We start from the raw sequence: 12,305 nt of genomic DNA on the forward strand, positions 1-12,305 counted from the left end.
AGAAACTCAAGTGGGTGATGGCATTCCAAGCAGAAGAGATGAGAGTGGCATAAAAGTGGGAAGGCTTTCTGTAGAGTAGCATCACTTAGAACAATTTTGGGAAAAGCAGCCCTGTGTTTGTAAGATTGGGGCCTAGAGGTGTTCCAGTCCAGGGATTTCAAACTTGGTCTCACAGCTCTTTAAGAAGCTTAGAAATGGGCTTCACTTAATCTATGAAATTTTATTTGAAACTTTGAGTTATGTATTTGTGTTTTAGTTATATACTGCTGAACAACAAACCACTCCAAAGCTAATTAAAAAACTAACTGACTTAAAACAACAATTTATTACTTCTGTTGATTTCGCAATTTGGGCTGTCTCAGCTAGGAACTAGAAATTTGTCCAGAATCCCAGCCAGGTGTTTGGGGCCCTATCGCCTATTTTCAGGCCTCTATTGTGTTTAGAGTCTGCCCTCCCTACTGAGAGTTTGAAATAACAGCTTATATATCAAGGGCTTCTCCAGCAAAGGCCAGCTTTGGGGACATTTTTACAATCCATATTGAAACTCCTGTTGCTGTCCAGTACAGAACTTATACAAAAGAGTAGACATCCTGAGGACCAGTTTGACTCAACATAAGTAAGAACTTTCTTATCTCTGGTGCTGTCTAAATACAGAATTTGTTGTAAGCCAAAGTATCCTCCACTTTCAGATGAATGAAGTAGTGGATACATAACTGTGACTCAGGGATTCTGCAAAAGCAATTCCTTCATTCCAAGACTATTACACTAGATGATGGTCTTGTGATGATTTGGAATTTAAAGATCCTGAATTAGTTGTTCCTAATGTAACAAAGTCATTGAGATGGAGAAAAGCCAACGAGGTGTCTGGAAAAGCAGAGTACTTGATAATTGGAAGCACTGAAAATGCCCATTGCTGTGGCAGCATGATTAACTGGTGAGAGTGTTCTTGCTCGCCCAGGGCTGTGAGAAGAGAGAAGGAAGACACCACTTCCTCCATTATTCTTTGCTGCTTTACAAAGTTCTAGACCTATGTGCTATTTACATGTCCAAAGGAGAAAAAGAATGAATTGGTCTGACTCTTACACTGGTTAATGCTGGTAATCAGCCTTGCAATAGCTATTTGCTTAACAACTTCATTAGCGGACGTGGAAGGTATGTTTCTATTTCTCTGGCATCACTTAATGGTGACCTAATTTACACTAGAGTCTCTTCTCATGTTTTAAAGACATTCTTCAAAGGTATGTTACATGTAAGAAAAGTCATTGCCCACTATGTTAAAAAAAAAAAAATAATGCCACATGTGTCACAATGAAGAGATTCTAACCAACAGCCTCCCATTTTAATCTGGGATCAGAGTGCAATTGATCATCTTTGTTACAGACATAACAGTTATTCCTATCCAAAACTGCAGGGAAAGTGTTAGAAGTCTAGAAGTGAAAATACTGGGAAGTGATTTATTTCAGGGCAAAAGTTAATCTTGTTCCACTTTGGGTCCGGAAATTCATAGGCTTTGTTTCCTGGATAAGACTCTCTACAGCACTGGCCAACAGGGATGTGGTGGTGAGGCAATGATGGGCGTGGACGTGTTATCAATAGCCCAAGGTTAAATGTGATAGACTTTTCTGAAAACCTGTCTTGATTACATTGATATCAGAATATATTTTAGATTTCTTTGTAATGCTGTTATAGGTAGTTGCTTAATCTACTTTTTACAAATTTAAATATGAAATGAAACCTTCTTTAAATAAGAGAACTATCTGAGATAAAAGACTGCTTACATCTGGTAAGACATTTCAGTTTTTTATATGTGACTTCCATATATGGGGGAAATGTCACTGTCATTGTGTTAACTGAAAGATAAATGCTAGAAATAATGAATCTGCATTCAGAGTTTAGAGTCTATGTGCTTTTCCTTGTATGAGTAAATACATTTTGCATATATAATTTTGAGAAAAATGTATTATTAAATTCACATTCCCTTCTTATGTAGTAAGAATGCCATGGAGCAGTCACATGTGTTATGAATATCTTATTAATAATAATTACGGCTAAAATGATTTCTTACTAGATGCTATGGTACTTTATCTCAATTAATTCTCAAAATAATACTATAAGATATATACTAGGATAATCCTCATATTGTAAATGAGGAAATGGAGACTTAGACTGTGTAATTACCCAGGTCACACAACTGGAAAGTGGGGGTTCAAATCCAGGTGTGTCCATTGTCAAGCCATACCTTTAATCAATGTGCTCGACTAGCTTTTCAGGTGGTGTCTTGATAACCTCAGACTCGAATAAATTCCATTGATGAGAAGTTTGATAGACATTTTCAGAAAGAAGATGGAAACATTATAAATATTTTCCAGTTATAAAGTGAGAAATAGCTCAGAGGAATCGATTTCTTAAAGAATATTAGTTGACAAAAACTAGTTGAAATTTTACAAAAGCGATTTTGTATTTCATTTCTTTTACCTCTGATTTTTGCTCAGGAAGTGAGATATTTTATTTCTAACAAAGGCCCCAGAATGTTGTGGTGCCTTTAAAATAAAAATACCTTATATAATGGCTTCACAGAATGAGCTGCTGTATTCTTCTGTTGTTAAAGGAAGGACTCCGAGCAGGACCATTTGACTCAAGCCCTGAGCCCTTTGCAAAAATGCTGTTGTCTTATTAATAGGGGCCTGATTTGTGTAAATGTTGTTATACAGCTTTCCAGGTGTGAATTCAGGTGAATACAAAGGCCTTGTTCAGACACTGATTCCTATAGCATCATCTATCTAGGCCAGGCCAGCACTGGTGGAGTTAGAAGGAGAATTGGAAATAAGCACTAAAGGGCATGCAGAGATGAAAGAAATACAGTTCCTGAGAGAACTTTTAGGTTTTAGGATGATCCTGAAAGTGCACACCTTCATTAAAAGAGAGAATAAAAGGGCTGTGAAAAAAACTATGAAATAATGCTACTGGGAGCCTAAGGAGGCAAGATCCTGGTATGCAAAAGCTGTTCTGAACTCAAATCCACATGTGACTATGACAGTGCTGGGTTCTATCACCAGTGAGAGGGTAAGGGAAGACCTGTTAGAGGAAGGAGCGCATGGGATGAGGCTGAAAGAGGGTGGGGTTTTGGTAAGAAGAAACTCAAGTGGGTGATGGCATTCCAAGCAGAAGAGATGAGAGTGGCATAAAAGTGGGAAGGCTTTCTGTAGAGTAGCATCACTTAGAACAATTTTGGGAAAAGCAGCCCTGTGTTTGTAAGATTGGGGCCTAGAGGTGTTCCAGTCCAGGGATTTCAAACTTGGTCTCACAGCTCTTTAAGAAGCTTAGAAATGGGCTTCACTTAATCTATGAAATTTTATTTGAAACTTTGAGTTATGTATTTGTGTTTTAGTTATATACTGCTGAACAACAAACCACTCCAAAGCTAATTAAAAAACTAACTGACTTAAAACAACAATTTATTACTTCTGTTGATTTCGCAATTTGGGCTGTCTCAGCTAGGAACTAGAAATTTGTCCAGAATCCCAGCCAGGTGTTTGGGGCCCTATCGCCTATTTTCAGGCCTCTATTGTGTTTAGAGTCTGCCCTCCCTACTGAGACTTTGAAATAACAGCTTATATATCAAGGGCTTCTCCAGCAAAGGCCAGCTTTGGGGACATTTTTACAATCCATATTGAAACTCCTGTTGCTGTCCAGTACAGAACTTATACAAAAGAGTAGACATCCTGAGGACCAGTTTGACTCAACATAAGTAAGAACTTTCTTATCTCTGGTGCTGTCTAAATACAGAATTTGTTGTAAGCCAAAGTATCCTCCACTTTCAGATGAATGAAGTAGTGGATACATAACTGTGACTCAGGGATTCTGCAAAAGCAATTCCTTCATTCCAAGACTATTACACTAGATGATGGTCTTGTGATGATTTGGAATTTAAAGATCCTGAATTAGTTGTTCCTAATGTAACAAAGTCATTGAGATGGAGAAAAGCCAACGAGGTGTCTGGAAAAGCAGAGTACTTGATAATTGGAAGCACTGAAAATGCCCATTGCTGTGGCAGCATGATTAACTGGTGAGAGTGTTCTTGCTCGCCCAGGGCTGTGAGAAGAGAGAAGGAAGACACCACTTCCTCCATTATTCTTTGCTGCTTTACAAAGTTCTAGACCTATGTGCTATTTACATGTCCAAAGGAGAAAAAGAATGAATTGGTCTGACTCTTACACTGGTTAATGCTGGTAATCAGCCTTGCAATAGCTATTTGCTTAACAACTTCATTAGCGGACGTGGAAGGTATGTTTCTATTTCTCTGGCATCACTTAATGGTGACCTAATTTACACTAGAGTCTCTTCTCATGTTTTAAAGACATTCTTCAAAGGTATGTTACATGTAAGAAAAGTCATTGCCCACTATGTTAAAAAAAAAAAAAATAATGCCACATGCGTCACAATGAAGAGATTCTAACCAACAGGCTCCCATTTTAATCTGGGATCAGAGTGCAATTGATCATCTTTGTTACAGACATAACAGTTATTCCTATCCAAAACTGCAGGGAAAGTGTTAGAAGTCTAGAAGTGAAAATACTGGGAAGTGATTTATTTCAGGGCAAAAGTTAATCTTGTTCCACTTTGGGTCCGGAAATTCATAGGCTTTGTTTCCTGGATAAGACTCTCTACAGCACTGGCCAACAGGGATGTGGTGGTGAGGCAATGATGGGCGTGGACGTGTTATCAATAGCCCAAGGTTAAATGTGATAGACTTTTCTGAAAACCTGTCTTGATTACATTGATATCAGAATATATTTTAGATTTCTTTGTAATGCTGTTATAGGTAGTTGCTTAATCTACTTTTTACAAATTTAAATATGAAATGAAACCTTCTTTAAATAAGAGAACTATCTGAGATAAAAGACTGCTTACATCTGGTAAGACATTTCAGTTTTTTATATGTGACTTCCATATATGGGGGAAATGTCACTGTCATTGTGTTAACTGAAAGATAAATGCTAGAAATAATGAATCTGCATTCAGAGTTTAGAGTCTATGTGCTTTTCCTTGTATGAGTAAATACATTTTGCATATATAATTTTGAGAAAAATGTATTATTAAATTCACATTCCCTTCTTATGTAGTAAGAATGCCATGGAGCAGTCACATGTGTTATGAATATCTTATTAATAATAATTACGGCTAAAATGATTTCTTACTAGATGCCATGGTACTTTATCTCAATTAATTCTCAAAATAATACTATAAGATATATACTAGGATAATCCTCATATTGTAAATGAGGAAATGGAGACTTAGACTGTGTAATTACCCAGGTCACACAACTGGAAAGTGGGGGTTCAAATCCAGGTGTGTCCATTGTCAAGCCATACCTTTAATCAATGTGCTCGACTAGCTTTTCAGGTGGTGTCTTGATAACCTCAGACTCGAATAAATTCCATTGATGAGAAGTTTGATAGACATTTTCAGAAAGAAGATGGAAACATTATAAATATTTTCCAGTTATAAAGTGAGAAATAGCTCAGAGGAATCGATTTCTTAAAGAATATTAGTTGACAAAAACTAGTTGAAATTTTACAAAAGCGATTTTGTATTTCATTTCTTTTACCTCTGATTTTTGCTCAGGAAGTGAGATATTTTATTTCTAACAAAGGCCCCAGAATGTTGTGGTGCCTTTAAAATAAAAATACCTTATATAATGGCTTCACAGAATGAGCTGCTGTATTCTTCTGTTGTTAAAGGAAGGACTCCAGCATTTGTTAAACACAAGACATTGTGCTAAGCAAGTTACTTGATTTAATTCTCACAAGCACTGTGTCAGCTGGGTATTAGTATAGCTGTTTTTTAGCTGAGGGAACAGTTTCAGGAAAGCTAAGTAGTTTACAGAAGTTGTACATACTTTAAAGCCACAAGGCTGGGATTCCAATTCCTGTCTGCCTCATGCCCTCCTTAGAAATAGATTTACTGTCCCTTGAAAAGTGAGGAAAATAAAATCATTTTCAAAAATAAGCAGATTCTTAATTACCTTCTAAATCTCTTTGTTCCAATGCTCCTAGCTAAGATTGGATATATAGTCAATATGAGTTCCAATTCAAAATGTGCTCTGCAAATTTAAAAAGCCGTATCAGTGTGTTGTTTCAAGAACTGCCAGTCCAATCAATAGAGCTTTTGCCTAGGAAACTGAAATCAGAGATCTGAAGTGTCCAGATTTCCACTTCGTGTTATCTCAGTAGATAGACAGCTGCAAATCAGTAGCTACAGACAGGCTCTTTTAATGATTCTCAACATTTCCCTCCAAATGAGAGAGAAAACTAAGTAAACTGATGATGAATCTAGTCCACACGTTTTACTCATAAAGATCAAGAAGCTGAAATGTAGGATCTATTCTGAAGGCTGAAAAGCAGGGATGTATTAATGACTCACCTTCCTGGGCAGATCTGCTCCTCCCTTGTCTCTTGGTTAAGGAAGGCTTTGGTGTCTGGTGGTATTTCATTACTCTTTGTTAGTTTGGACCATTTCGGTTGACTGAGTCAGGTACAGAAATGAGTCCTGATATTTCTCTTAGGATTTGGGTCAGAAGAAGTTCTGGGTCAGTTGCTTATAACACCTGGTCCCATAGGTCTGTTCAGACCTTGACTCAAAGCCTTGGATGGGTCCAGGATTCCTAAAGCCTCCGTGGAATGGTAAACAATCTAAATGTGGTTGCTGAGTTTCAGGAGCTGCTGTTCCTTTTTTCTGTTCACTCTCCGGTTAGGGAAGCTGGGACCTTTCTATACCACTTCATACCCTGATATTCCCCTAGCCTCTGAGTCTAGGTTTCTCATTCCTGCAAGTTAAGTCCATTCACTAATCATTTCCTCAAACCAATCTGCATACTGTACCTGCAATCTGCACTCACCTACTTCTCTCCGAGCTTGTCTCCAGAACTCTTAGAGGCATCTTATTTTCTGGAAAGTTTGGTGCTCTGCTTCATCCTTCTCACATTCTGCCTGTGTCAGGAGACACTTTCTCTTTGAACTTGGAGAGCTCCAAACCAGGTACTCACACTCTCTGACAAAGGTGCTGTAGAAATGGCACAGGGCAGCAGAAAAAGGAAAGGTTTTAGCCAGATGGATTTGTTGGAAATGTTAGCTCCAACACACATTTAACTGGCCGTGGGACTCTAGACAAGTATCCATTTTGTCATTTGTAGAATGAGGTGAATAACTGCTGTGCAGGGTTGCTTTAAAGTCAGAGTCAATTATATAAAGCCTGGTGTAATGCCTGGCAGGTGTTAGCCATTTTATAACTGAAGGTGTAATGAACTATTTGGACAGTGGGAAGAAAAAATATAACTTAGGCTTTCTTAAACCTCTGGATACTTTGTCATATTGAAAACAAATCAAGACTCCAGCTCTCCCATACCAGTCCAGTGATCTTTTGAGAATGCCTATCTTGGTTTTAATAAAATCTCATTTTCTTAGGTATTGTACAGATAGATCTGACAGGCAAGAGAACATTCTCCCTCTAGTACTGCATCTGGACATCGAAGCCAGAAAAGGCCAAGGAAACCTTTGAAACCTACTAGAAAGTTGAAAATTTAGGCTGAAGAGCTGGACATTTTGAATGACATTTCATTAAATGGCAGAATGGTTTTACAAATGAAGTGCCTGAAGTCGAGACTCTTGGGTCATCTAAAATTAGAGTGGACAAACACTTGAGAATGAGCTATGCTGGCAGGGAAATGAACAAGGTAGCCTAAGGGCTTTTTCCATTCTGATTTCTGTGAGTCTATGGGAGGTGTCTTTCTTTTTTGTATTTTCTAATGTATTTCTTTTTCTTTAGCTTCCTTGACTTTTGTAAAGATATATTTATAGAGTCTACTTACACAGTTTAAAATCACAACAAAAATGTCATTTTATATACTGTTTAGTCCGTTTTATATCCTGTCTTACAAATTTCTCCTCCTACAAAGCAAAGCTATCCAATCATGTTGACTTATGTCTGTTGCTATTTTTGAATTATATTTACAGTAGGGTTAATCCACCTTTGATAAGGAATTTAATATCCATTGGCAGGTCGACTTGTGACTTTATGTTGTGAATGTAGTTGCAAGTTATGGAGCAACTTTCAATTTCTTATTCCTTGGGATAAAAAGCCAGTCCAAATGTAGAAGAAAATTTGTGCTATAAAGATTAAAGAAACAATCTTAAAGAAATAATGCTTCTATGGCGGATAATGCTTTCAGGATGGAATGTCTCTGAAGAGTGCAATTGGTTTTGAACATATGGAAGGCAGTTGGGTGTGAAAGAGAAAAAGCAATATTGGGGAAGTGATAGGAGAGACCAGTATAGGATTGAGAGGGACCCAGAGAAAGTTAATCATGGCACTGAGGTTCAAAGTTAGGCTTAGAGTCCAGACTGGTGCAGAAAGATTAGAGCAAGCCGTTTGAGAAAAGTAGCCGCAGTGTTAGGATCTCACCACAGTAGGAAGCAGAGCCCAAGAAGAAACAGGATCACAACAGGTATTGCAACGTAATAGGCTTTGGACACTAATCTGACATTTCAGTTTAGCCGAAAGGTTTACAATTGTCATGTTAGGCCAAAGCTAATGTGGGTAGCCTGAAGCTGTGGGTATAGGTAAGTAAGACTATTTGGGGAAAATGTGATTGAATGAGATTTTCAGGAAGAAAGACAATTGTGGACTTGACATTACCAGACATAGGTCTACCTTGATTTCAGTATTCCTTGATTTTCAGCCCTTATTTGGATACTGAATTTTCTATCAATAAAGTAAAATGAAAAGGAATTAAACAATTCTAGAACGTCTACCATTTAAAAAATACTTGGCTAGGCACTTTGCATATGCTACTCATTAAACCGTTACTGCAGCCTCTGAGATAGTCATTTTTATCTTTATTTTACAGAAGATGTGGAGGCTCAGATAGATAAGTAACTCATCCTACTGCACACAGTTAGTAAGAAGTGTCCTTTAGATGCACTTACAGGTCTGTGTAATTCTAAAGTCCCCACTCTTCACTCTACTATGCTCCTTCCTATGTGACTCTATTGTCTGGGCCTGCCATAAAACGGCTTTCAGTAAGTAGTATAAGGTGCTATTGACTTCCTCTCTGTATCTCTTTCTCCTCTCTTTCTCCTACTAAACTCTTAAAAAATCCACTCTTTCTTTTTTTCCAATTATTTAAAATAATTTTTTTTTTAGAGAAGTTTTATGCTCACAGCAAAATTGAGCAGAAAGTATAGATATTTCCCATTAGTAACTACCTAACAAGGTTGCAGCTTCTCCTCCTTCTGTTCTAACATCCTCCCTCCTCATAATGACCAGAGGGATCTCTCTAAAATATGTCAGATTACCTCACCAGAATAAAATCCAGCTCCTTACCATGGCCTAGAGAGTCCTATTTCTCTGGTGTTATCTTCCTTCACTCTGTAGTTTGTTCATATTTTTTCAGCCACACTGGCCACATTCCTGTCTCAGGGCCTTTGAACATGCTGTTCCTTTTGTTTGGATATATTTCTTCTATATCTTTGAATAGTTTTTTCTCCTTCTGATTTAAATTTCACCTTAAACGTCCCCTTCTCAGAGAGGACTTTCCTGAGAAATTGAGTGCCCTTATCCTTTTCTATTAAATTACTCTTTTTTTCAAATCACTTCTGTACTTGAAATTATCTTATTTACTAATTTTCTTAGTTTTTGCTGCCTGTAATTCTATCAGTTAGCTTTTATGGCATAAAAAATGGCCCCAAACTTAGTGGCTAAAACAACCATTTGTTGGGCTTATCATTCTTTGGGTGAGTCAATTGGACTGGGCTCGATGATGATCTTCTGAATTAGACTGGTCTTACGTGTCTGTGGTTAGGTGGCTTTGTTTGTGAGAGTTGGCTAGCTGTCACCTGGGGTGACTGGGGCACCTAAACTAAGTTTCCCTCATCATCTAGCAGGCCAGTCCGGGCTCATGCATATGGTAGATAACAAGATTCTTAGGAAAGCAAAGTGTACCCATTCTCTTGAGATTTAGTTTTGTTGCTGACATAATGTCCTTTCTGTCTCATTCTGTTGGTCAAAGCAACCCAAATTCAAGGAGTGGAAGAACAGATACACCTTTTGATGGGAGGAGCTATGGATCACACTGCAAAGGGGTGTGAATATAAGGAACTGATAATTGTAATCATTTTTGTAAATGAACAACCATAACAGTATATATTTGCAACTCAGTTTAGATTCTTAGCATATGAATCTCTTTTTTGAGTTTGGAAGATTACCCACCTTATGAATAGAGCAAAGAATATTTCTTCCTATAGAAAAAAAATAAGCTATATATTTTCCTTCCATTTTTTTTTCCATTAAAGGCAAAGGTACTTGTGCAGGTTGAAAGTGAAAAAAGTGAGACAGCAGGCTGCCTGTGAAATTGATTTTTTGGTTAGGGTGACAGCAAAGGTGACTAAGCTAGGTTTGTCTTATTTGAAGTACAATTGTCTTCCTGGTGGGAAAGTGGCAAAAGTGCAAACCTGAGCACCTTGGGCTCTGTGGCATGTAGGTGACTCCTCATCAGGCCAGTTCTATGAAAGGTTTTGTATGTTGTTCCTGGAATTTTAAGTTTCAGCTTCATTTTTCAGACCTCTCAAAGATTCTGTGAAATACTCACATTCTCCTAGACTCCTTTACTGTGTAATCCCCCAGGGTCAGATTCGGTTGCTTGCCACAAAGAGTTCTGTTCCAGCAGTTGGTGTCAGGAATGAGGTTAATTTTTCTCACACACCAAGAAGAGTTAGGTGGTTGCCAGATTAGTCCAGCTGCTCACACAGCTATCAGGACTCTTCTTCTGTCTTCCTACTTCGTCATTCTAAGTGCATTAATGTTTTGTCTTCACATTTATTGCCTCTTAGTAGTTCCATGTATTACTTCTATGTTTTAGGCAGGTAGAGGGAAAATGGAGTGGCAGCAAGTGTGTCTGTTTCTTTTATCAAGAAAGCAAACATTTCTCAAAGTGCTCCTTTAGATCTTCTCTTACATTGTCTTGGCCTAAACAAGACCACTTAGACCACTGACAGGAGACATTGGGAGGTGAGAATCTGGCTTTCTAACCTCTTTAAGAAAGGTGTGAAGGAAGAAAGCTTGAGAATGTGTGTCAAATAAGGTGATGACCAGTGCCTATCACATTATTGGTTTTTTCCCTTTGGAATGATGGTTGCTGGAGGGCAATGGTTGTATTTCATTCATTGCTGTCTCTCTGGTGATTAGAACAGTGCTTGGCAAATACATGACCTCAAAATTCATTAATTGATTGACTGAATTTAATCCACTATCCATAGCTGAAGATTTTTTTCTTCAGAATATGTCTTATCTTTTGCTTTCATTACAGAACCACCATTTTATTCCAGGCCACTTACTAAGATTTATTTTCATGCTATATTTCTTTCCCCAGTTTTGTTCAATCCTACATTACATACTGCTACTAGAATGTCATCTTAAATACCACTTTTGTCTTGTCCTTTTCTTTCTCAAAAATCTGTATTGTCCTGTTATGGTAAATCTCCATCTGTCAGCCTGGGATTCAATTCCTTGCATTAGCTATCTGTTTCCCTACCCCCAACATCAGCAACTTGATTGGTAATTACTCACAAATCCAGCTAATCTCATGGCCATCTGGTATATACTGCCATATCCAGTATATACAGAATGATAGGCTGCAGGGTTCACTGGGACAAAGGCAGAAGGCTGTAATGTGAAGGGAATAAGTGAGACTGGGCATAGGGAAGACCCTTAATGTAGGACAGGCTGCATGCTGCTCTGCTGAAAGGGGTAGGGGCAGTCATCATTCTCTTTGAACCTGTGTTTAGTCTGAAATCTTATCAGTAGAACTCACATCAGGCAGGGGTCTGGTTAGGTTGAAGCAGGAAGGGGCTATCTCAGTCCAGTCAGTGGAGTCTTCATAGCAGTTGGCTTTACCTCACAGAAGTGGAGCATAAATCAGGATGAAGAACAGCAGACTGAAAACACAGACTGGCTCACAGAGCACAGGGTACAGGGGAAGGCTTACATTTACGGGTATGTGGATATACAGGGGCTCATTGTCCAGCTGAGTAGAAACTAAGCCATTCCCAAATCCCTAGAGAGGATGGGACCATGGACAATCAGCCTTGGCTCTCAGCAGTCTGAGACTGGGAAGGCTGAGTCTATATGTTGTAGGACCTCTGTGTTGGCTGGCAGACCAGCTTTGATCAGACAAGACCTGGCAGCGTCATCCGCTTGCCTTCTTTTCTCTACCTTTATAAATGTCTTCTTCTTCTTCTTTCTTCCTCCTC

This window comes from Pteropus vampyrus, unplaced genomic scaffold (genome assembly GCF_000151845.1).
Source record: "Pteropus vampyrus isolate Shadow unplaced genomic scaffold, Pvam_2.0 Scaffold45, whole genome shotgun sequence".
In the NCBI taxonomy this organism is placed as follows: domain Eukaryota; kingdom Metazoa; phylum Chordata; class Mammalia; order Chiroptera; family Pteropodidae; genus Pteropus; species Pteropus vampyrus.